Consider the following 8,725-nt stretch of genomic DNA (forward strand, 5'->3'; position numbering starts at 1 on the left):
GCTCCAACCTGAGCCTGTCCCTAAACTCCCCTAACAACCTAAGTGAGTCCTTCCCCCCGCTGCCATCATGTTCCTGATCTATGACTGTCACTATGAACTCCACGAAAACAGCAGATTCACTTCCTCAACCAGACAGCTCTTTACTCCAGGCTTGGTCAGCATAGATTACTCCATCACCGACAGTCAGCTGATGGGTCATGTGACTTTCTAAAGGATGGTGGAAGTGGTGATCACCCACATCAGCTGACTAGCAACAAATCAGCTGCCAGCAAGGAAACTGACATTTAACCCTTGCTGACCTGAAAGGAAAAAAGCTACATTTAAATTATAGCGGAACCAGAGCTGCCACGAAAATGAATCGTGACACCTGTGTTGGTGGCTTTACACTATTCCAGCTGATGCACAGTATTGTGCTTGGTGATGTATGGCTGCATGCAGCTGCTTGACCATGAAGCTCCCGCCTAGGGCGCAGTGTCTGTGCTAATGTTATACAAGAGGTGGTCTGGACTCTGCAGTTATGGAGTCAGTAGAGTGTTGGTGACTTTTCTGCCCTTCACTGCTCAGCACTTAGTGACCCCGTTCTGTAATGTTACAGGGTCTCCACTTCATGGCTGATTTGCAGCCGTTCGTTCCACTTCTCAATAATATCACTCACAGGTGATGGGGGAAGATTTAGAAGGAAAGAAATGTCATAAACGGACTTGTTACATTGGTGGCACCTATTACAGGACCGTACTGGTATAAGTGACCAGAGGTGTATCTAGGCTTTCTGGCACGCAGGGCAAGAATTCATGTTGGTGCCCCCCCAAGGACATATGCAATTTGCACACTTAGTCATGTACCCACGAGCCTTCTTTAAGGCCGTATCTGAACCTAAGTGCTAAAAACTTGGTAATACAGGTGGACACTGAGAGCTTGGGGCCGCTGTGCAAGAAATGTGCTTGGGTCCCCCTCCTTTTATGGCGACAAAGCTATCATTACCTTCTCCACCATCATTATCATTGCTTTCTTCCCCACCAGCCCATATCATTGCCCATTCCACCTCCATCATTTCCTCCTCCTCCACCAACCCATCATTGTCTTTTCCCCCACCACTCCCATCATTGCCCATTCCACCATCTCCATCATTTACTCCTCCCCCACCACCCCCATTATTGCCCTTTCCACCACCACCATCATTGTTCTCCCCCACCACCCCATCATTGTTCTTTCCACCACCTCCATCATTGCTTTTTCCCCTACCACCCCACCATTGCCCTCTCCATCACCCCATCATTGCCCTTTCCACCACCTCCATCACAGCTGTCTCCTTCAGCACCCCCATCATTGCCTCCTTCCCCACCACTACCACCATCATTGCCTTCTCCCCCACCTCCATCATTTCCTCCTCCCCCACCATCCCCATCATTGCCCTTTCCACCACATCCATCATTTCCTCCTCCCCCTCCCCCACCATCCCCATCATTGCTCTTTCCACCACCATCATTGTCCTTTCCACCACCACCATCCTTGCCCATTTCACCACCACCATAATTTTCTCCCCCCTCCTTCATCATCATTATCCTTTCCACCACCACCATCCTTGCCCATTCCACCACCTCCATCATTTCCTCCCCCTCCACACCCATTATTGACCTTTCCACCACCTCCATTATTTCCTCCTCCCCCACCACTATCATTGCATTCTCCCCTACCACCATCATTGCCCATTACAACACCGCCAGCATTGCCTTCTCCCTCCACCCCATCATTGCCCATTTCACCATCTCCATCATTTCCTCCTCCCCACCACACCATCATTGCCCTTTCCACCACATCCATCATTTCCTCCTCCCCCACCATCCCCATCATTGCCCTCTCCATCACCCCATCATTGCCTTCTCCCTATCAGCCCCTCATTGCCCTCTTCTCCCCCTACACACACATAGACACACACTACACCATTTACTTCTATGTACATTCACACATACACACAACAGGCGTACACACACACACACAGCACCTCTCACCTCTCAGCGCTCTGCTACAGCATCTCAGTAGCTTTCCTCTCTCTGGCACAGCCGGCCGCTGAATGATGACGTCATCCAGCGGCGCTGCTGTCTGTGTGAGAGGAAGCTGTAGCTTCGCTGCTATTTCTCTTGTAGGCCAGATTGCCCTCATTATTAGCCACTCTGCAGTGGCCCCCTCCAACTCCGAGCCCCGATGCAGCCGGTACAGGGTACCTGGGAGCCAGCACACTGCAGCTTCTCTGTGCTGGCTGTCAGTTTGACAGTCGTCACAGAGAACAGCCGACTCTCAGTCCGGGGGTGGCAGAGTGCAGCCACCGGGGGAGAAACTGCAGACCGCTGCATTAGGTGGCCTGTGACTGCGCCCCCCCTGACAGCTGCACCCGGGGCATTTGCCCCAGTTGCCCCCCTAGATACGCCTCTATCAGTGAGCTCTGCACCACCAGCCGTTGTGTCACATGTCAGCAGAAGGCAGACGACATGGTAGGGGGCCTGATGTTATACACCTGAAGCGATGGGATCAGATGTTATAAGCCGAGGACTATTTAGGAATGAAAAAATGGAATTCACTAATTAAGATGTGAGTCTTGACAATCTTGTCTACATAGTATATCTGTATATGTCATTATGGGGCACTTTGGTGATATATTATATAAAAAGTAATGGACATTTTTACAATTCATAATTAAAGAACTGAAAATTATGTTTTTGCCCCATTGAGTCCTTCATACCACATGGAAATATGTTACTTAGCTGTACAGAAGTAGTTGCATAAGGGGGGCCCCTCTACTGACAAATTTGCCTCTCTGACATCTTACACTGTATGTGACTGCAGACATGTGAATAGTCACAGGGCGTACAGTGTGCGTTTTAAGGATTCACCAGTGCCGGCTAAGGGAGCAGGTAGTCATGTGACTGTAAGTATGCGATTTGCATGCTTACATCCACATTCTGACTATACAAGTCTGGCCTTGCTCAATTCACTTTTATAGATGGCGTACACACATGTCTAGCTGGCATGACAGCGCTGGCAGCAGAGAATCCTGACAATGTGACCACTGCACGCTGTTAGGTTTCCCAAGTCTGCAGTTACATTAACTGGCTGTAGATTTGAACCCCACACCTGGACAACCCCTTTAAGGAGTTCACCATTTGCTCTGGTGGCCATTCATCCAGTCTACAGCCAATGTCTTTAATTGGCAAGCAACTTTTATTTATTTATTTTACCAGATTACACAGCAACATTAATTTCACAGGGCTTTTTAGACGTCATATTTCAGCCTCTAAGCCCCAACCACTACATCCGATGCCCAAACCTGCATTGGCTTCCAGTGTACGAGTCTACTTGTCTCACAGGTCAAATTCAGCTCCACACATACACAGGCCATCAATACTCTCTCTTTTTCTTCCTACAAGTACAAGCTACACTCAGATAACGTTTTAGTCCATTTAAAGAAACAGGCAATTATCACTCCTTTATTATGATTAGTCATGGCAGTCTTGTGATGTAGACATGATGTTTTCCATGTATTTTCACTGAGAACCTAATTTTCTGCATAGTGAAAAACAAAAAGATATAGTTCCATGTGTATCAAAAAGACTTATATCTTATGTCTATTAAAATGGGTCAGTCACGAGATTTACATTACAAACTACATATATTAATAAATAGATTTCTTTCACCCGATGAGGATAGTGCAATTAAAGAGTAATTGTCATCTCTTGGAAAACTTCATAAAGTAATAACAGATCAAAATAAAAAGCACTCTCCAAAATATACAGTATGAATTTAGAAAATCTAAAAAAAATGTCTAATTTAATAATAATAGTTTAAGCCCTTTAAAAGGTTATGCTGAAGTTTTCTCTTGAGCAGCTCAGAGCTATGCGTTTCCAGTAATGCCTTGCTAGACAATGTCCTGAGATGACGTAGCGGTCTCGCGCACGTCATCGGTTCATTTCGCAAGGCATCACTGGGAAAGGGAGCTGCTGGCAGCATCGGGAAGGCTGCGGGGACCGTGGGAAGGCTGCGAGGGATGCCGGAAGGTAAGACTATCACAATTTTTAATTTTTTTAATTATTTTTAACATTATATCTTTTTAATATTGATGCTGCATAGGCAGCATCAATAGTAAAAAGAGAGAGGGAGAGAGAGCGAGAGAGAATTTCCCTGACGGGAAATTCTTCCGCGCATGCTCAGTTTCAAAAGACGGCATCCGTCACTGGACTCCTGCTTTTGACAGTCAGCGACGGATCCTGCATCCATAGGCTTCCATTATAGCCAATGACAGACAGCGCAGGATCCATCGCTGAGCGATTTTCTGACATACACAAAAAACATTTCTATATGCGCTGTCTCCGCCCGACGGACAGCAATTTTACTACGGATCCAGAGCGCGACGGACAAAACGGAAGGCCATCCGTCACAATCCGTCGCTAATTCAAGTCTATGAGAAAAAAACAAATCCAGCAGAAACATTTGCTGGATCCGTTTTTTTAACAAAACGACGCATTGTGACGGAAAAAGAATGACGGAAGTGTGAAAGAGGCCTAAGAGATAACTTCCCTCCTGATATGTAACTGCTAAGCACTGTGGACCAGGAACTGTGGCCGAGTTCTAAGGAAGCTATCTGTATACTATGAAAGATAAAATCTGTCATTGTAGTAGAATGACAGCATACAGAAAAAGCAAGTCATTTGCAAACTTGCTTATTTTCATGCTGTACTAATTAAAGCAATTAATTATTGAGAATACCCCCTTAAGAAAGCAAAACTGAATTGGGGGCTTTCTACTGTCTCACTGTTTTGGCAGCTGTGTGAGGCTTCCTGCATTTGTGACTATGTACTGCTGTCATGCAGCTGTCTCTTCAGTCTTGCTGAATGTTGCTACAACGACGCAATGTAAGATAGATTCTTGTATATTGTGAAGCAACACAAGAAGGAAGATTGAAATAGAAATGGAGGTGAATCCTATCAATGCCCCCTGTTGCTGTCTGTATAGAGTATATAAGGAGAAACTCAGATTAACCCTTTACTCCATTAGGCCACGCGGTGTAGACCGCGTGGCCTAATGGATAAGGCGTCTGACTTCGGATCAGAAGATTGAGGGTTTGAGTCCCTTCGTGGTCGTGGCAATCTCTTTCCACCTACTTTCCAGGGGCGATCTAATAACCATGTATAAGTATATAAGGGGACAATACAAATATCTCGCTGAGGATCTGTTTATACCAAGGAAGGTGACGGGCACAAGAGGGCATTCTTTGCGTCTGGAGGAGAGAAGGTTTTTCCACCAACATAGAAGAGGATTCTTTACTGTTAGGGCAGTGAGAATCTGGAATTGCTTGCCTGAGGAGGTGGTGATGGCGAACTCAGTCGAGGGGTTCAAGAGAGGCCTGGATGTCTTCCTGGAGCAGAACAATATTGTATCATACAATTATTAGGTTCTGTAGAAGGACGTAGATCTGGGGATTTATTATAATGGAATATAGGCTGAACTGGATGGACAAATGTCTTTTTTCGGCCTTACTAACTATGTTACTATCTTTTCTTTTCTTTACAAGCAGATGATATCTTACAGTTGTATCTATTATAAGCAGCTATGCCATCATCTTGCAGATTAACCTTTTACAATCAGTTACAGTATGTCCTCATCTAGCAGATTAACCCTTGGCAAGCAGCTTTTCACAGATCAATAATACACCAGTTGATCCTTCAATATTTATACCCCCTTAAATCATTTAAAGTAGTCTGCTATAAGGAAAGCTTTAAACTGTTCTTTGACCTCTGTTAGTTAGTATTTGGAGAAACCGCACACCAGGAAAACACTGGGAATGTTTTCTATGCTTTTTATTTTGCTTTTCTTATATCTATAAGTAAGTTCGCTTTGAAATGAAGTTAATCAAAATTTAGGGTGATGTATTCTTCATCATGCTATAAATATGAAATGTTCCTCATTGGTGAAGGTACAATATATCTTATTGTACCAGTGATGATTGTTATTGTGAATAGTCTTCTAGCTGTATAGAAATTCAGGGTAAGAGGTGGCATTCCCCACAATGAAAACTCAATGGTACCAGGAGCTGTGTATCAAGAAGGATGCTTAAAGGGAATCTGTCACCTCATTTTGGCCCTATAAACTGCGGCCACCCCCATCAGGGGCTTATCTACAGCATTCTGTAATGCTGTAGATAAGCCCCCGATGTAACCTGAAAGATAAGAAAAACAAGTTAGATTATACTCGCCCAAGGGCGGTCCCGGTTTGGGTCCGATGGGCGTCACAGGTCCGGCGCCTCCCATCTTCATACAATGTCATCATCCTCATAGCTTCTGTTGTGGCTCCTGCCCAGGCATACTGATTTGCCCTGTTAAGGGCAGCGTAAAGTACTGCAGTGCGCAGGCGCTGGGCCTCTCTGACCTTTCCCGGTGCCTGCGCACTGCAGTACTTTGCTCTGCCCTCAACAGAGCAAATCAGTATGCCTGGGCAGGAACCGCGAGAGAAGCAAGGAAGAGGACGTCATCGCATGAAGATGGGAGGCGCCGGACCCGGACCTGCGATGCCCATCGGACCCGGACCGCACCAGGCCGCCCCTGGGTGAGTATCATCTAACTTGTTTTTCTTACCTTTCAGGTTACATCGGGGGCTTATCTACAGCATTACAGAATTCTGTAGATAAGCCCCTAACAGCGGTGGCCGCAGTTTATAGGGCCAAAATGAGGTGACAGATTTCCTTTAACTTGGTGAAGGGTACATTATCTGAAACATTGCTTAACCTAACTTCCAAAGTAGTGTTAGCTAAGGTTAGGAGAAAAATAAAATAAAAAAACTTCTAAAACATCCCCTGTGCAATCCTAGTGTGCAGTTTGTCCAAGTGCCAACTAAATATTGATAAACTTTAGAGTAAACTGGTCTTCTTAATTGGAACAAGCACCAACTTCCTTCCATTTAGAGGTTATACAACTAATTCTTAGTTTTTTGCAATTTTTCTTTGACCCGTGTCATGATATCCATCAGTGCTACTACTGTCCATAATGTTTGTGCTCTAACCATAAACCTACCTTTACTATATATATTCATGTCTTACTTGCTTTTGCTCCATACATCAACAATGACCCCTTAATTTTATACATGTAAATAAAATCAACTCTAAGTGATTTAAGAAATGACTATATTACATTTCGCTATTACAATATTACATCTTTTACAATATTACATTTCAATACTTGGATATTACAATATTACATCTCTCATTTTATCACTTTTGCAGCTGCTGCTTGACATTGAGTACCACTGTTTAACTTGTAACCAGATTACTCAATAATTCTAGTCCCACAATTTGACTTCCATTGGCTTTAGTCCATATCTTTACATTGACCAATATTCAATTTCTAACCAAGTGGAGCTTTTAAAGTTTGAGGTACTTTATTCTTGATGTAACTTTATTATTATTATTATTATTATTTATTTATATAGCACCATTGATTCCATGGTGCTGTACATGAGAAACTTCAAGTGTAACCTTTTCTATACAGATATCACAAGACTGTTTTCCAAGACATTTTTTTTTTACTATGGGTATAAAAACTAACAGCCAGGTATGTGCTATATACTTGCCTATTGTGTCATGCCACAGAGCAGTCACAGACCACTCACGCAGGCGGTTCAGTGCCTTTCATTGATGTTATGTGAATAGAGCAGCAGCTTCTTTTTCACTCTGCTCTTTTGACAGGACATGACTGATGACGTCATGCTGATTGTCAGCCAGCTCCCCATTACCTAACTGCGGGGAGCCAATTATCAATCATCATGACATCGGCAGTCAAGTCCTTTTGACTAAAGGTACCTTCACGCTGAACAACTTAACAACGATATTGCTAGCGATCTGTGACGTTGCAGCATCCTGGATAGCGATATCGTTGTGTTTGACACGCAGCAGTGATCTGGATCCTGCTGTGACATCGTTGGTCAGAGCAGAAAGGCCAGAACTTTATTTCGTCACTGGATCTCCCGCAGACATCGCTGAATCGGCGTGTGTGACGCCGTTTCAGCGATGTCTTCACTGGTAACCAGGGTAAACATCGGGTTACTAAGCGCAGGGCCGCGCTTAGTAACCCGATGTTTACCCAGGTTACCAGTGTAAATGTAAAAAAAACAAACAGTACAATACTTACATTCCGGTGTCTGTGGCGTCCCTCGGCGTTCTGCTTCCCTGCACTGTCAGCGCCGGCTGGCCGTAAAGCAGAGCACAGCGGTGACGTCACCGCTCTGCTTTACGACTGGCGCTTACAGTGCAGGGAAGAAGAACGCTGGGGGACGCGACAGACACCGGAATGTAAGTATGTAGTGTTTTTTTTTTTTTTTACATTTACACTGGTAACCAGGGTAAACATCGGGTTACTAAGCGTGGCCCTACGCTTAGTAACCCGATGTTTACCCTGGTTACCAGGGGACTTCGGCATCGTTGGTCGCTGGAGAGCTGTCTGTGTGAAAGCTCTCCAGCGACCACACAGCGACGCTGCAGCGATCGGCATCGTTGTCTTGATCGCTGCAGCGTCGCTAAATGTGACGGTACCTTAAGCGGAGTGGAAGAGGAAGATCCGCTCTGTTGACGTTGAACAGTTGAATGGCCAGCAAGAGCGGTCAATGACCGCTCTGTGTCAGTGCCAAGCAGAACAGCCAGTTAGTTAATAACTACCTACGTGTTAATTTTTAATCCCATAGTAAA

General features: G+C 44.9%; 1 non-coding gene across 1 annotated transcript; it reads left to right on the forward strand.

The window, feature by feature from the left end:
* Positions 1 to 5,059: 5,059 nt before the first annotated feature.
* Positions 5,060 to 5,132, forward strand: TRNAR-UCG (transfer RNA arginine (anticodon UCG)). Its single transcript has one exon. It is a non-coding gene; the product is annotated as a tRNA-Arg (tRNA).
* The last annotated feature ends 3,593 nt before the right edge of the window (positions 5,133 to 8,725 follow it).

The sequence above is a fragment of the Ranitomeya imitator genome, chromosome 2 (assembly GCF_032444005.1).
Source record: "Ranitomeya imitator isolate aRanImi1 chromosome 2, aRanImi1.pri, whole genome shotgun sequence".
In the NCBI taxonomy this organism is placed as follows: Eukaryota; Metazoa; Chordata; class Amphibia; order Anura; family Dendrobatidae; genus Ranitomeya; species Ranitomeya imitator.